Source organism: Cyprinodon variegatus, unplaced genomic scaffold (genome assembly GCF_000732505.1).
Source record: "Cyprinodon variegatus isolate N-32 unplaced genomic scaffold, C_variegatus-1.0 Scaffold303, whole genome shotgun sequence".
NCBI classification, from domain to species: domain Eukaryota; kingdom Metazoa; phylum Chordata; class Actinopteri; order Cyprinodontiformes; family Cyprinodontidae; genus Cyprinodon; species Cyprinodon variegatus.
Window position 1 is genome coordinate 729,989 of NW_015150756.1, and position 1,418 is coordinate 731,406.

Genomic DNA, 1,418 nt, shown 5'->3' on the forward strand with positions numbered 1-1,418 from the left:
CTGACAGCTGGAATTGCATTTCTTATCCATCAATTTAATTGTATAGCTTAGTGAAACGGGGACATAACTTGAACCAGTAACAAAGAAAAAAAGGCAGATGACAGAAGAAATTGATGAAGAAGAAATGAACAAAAGAGTGTATATACAAACACCTCATTCACACAGACTCCTTTATCCAGGGTACCAATGTTCCAATTCAGTCAGAAGCCAAACTAGATTAATTCGTTTATGCCCACTGGCAAAAAACAGACAGCTTTACTATATTGTCCTTTAAAAATAAACACTGAGTATATTTCGATTGGATGATAATTGGCAAAACATGCCAATTAATACAAAAATTGATAAGCCGGACAAGAAGTCAAACATGGAGAAATTGGATCAAGTCAATTTTAAAGGAAGGAGAGAGCCTGCATTAATGCCTGAACTCATTCAGTGTAGAGAAGGGGTCCTCAAGTTCAATCCTCAAGAGCTACAAAAGACCTATCCTGCAACTTTATGATGCAAACCATTTTTAACACACCTGAATGAAATGAGTGACTCGTTACCATGCCTCTGCTCAGATGCATGAGGAAATTGAGCCTTTAGATTTATGTGTGTTAAAGGAGGGATTCATCTAAAAGTTACAGGATGGTAGCTGTTAAGGACTGGACTTGAGCACCCCTGCTCTACAGTACTGGTATGTCAAATTTTCCAACAAATGAAACACCTGATTTGGGAAGTAGGGAAGCTGGCATTGGGTTGCCTTGCACTGGTCCCTTGACATTTCAGCTTCCTTTTTCTACAGTGGCTGTGAAATTCCATCCTGCTTGATTCAGCTCCTCTTCAAATTTGAGGAGCATCTATCCATTCACTAGTGTTACAGCCAAAGCCAAACTATGGCATCAGCACCACCAGATATGCTCTGACTTTGGATAGTACTACAGCCTGCAACAGGAAGTGCTCTGCCATAAATCAACTCTCTCGTTTTCTCTAGTTTTTAACTAGAAAAGATTTGTCTCTGCTGCTGACCATTGACTCTACATAATAAAAGGCTCTACATGATGCATAGATAATAATTGCAGTATATGGCTCAAGATTATGAACCAAACCACCCAGTTTCTATAAATCAAACTCTGGTAGCATTTTCGAAACACACCCCACTGCAAATTTCAAAATAAAAGTCTCCTATTATGCTTTAATAAAGCATCTATTTACCCAATAACAGGGAAAAAGACTGATTTCACAATTGAAATTAAGTATCACTGCTGGGTGTGAGCCTTTCTTCAACACACAACCCTAATAGACTTTCAAAGTAAGACTCCAGGGACTCTACAAAATAAATACCTCTACATCATACAAAGAGTCTTCATTATACACACTAATTCATTGTGGCATAAGGCTCATCATTATAAACCAAACTCAACAAGTTTCTTAAAAAT

General features: G+C 37.9%; 1 protein-coding gene across 1 annotated transcript in view; it reads right to left on the reverse strand.

The window, feature by feature from the left end:
* The window catches only part of LOC107090607, an 11,786-nt gene that overhangs the window by 5,014 nt on the left and 5,354 nt on the right, over positions 1 to 1,418 (reverse strand). The window lies entirely within an intron of this gene.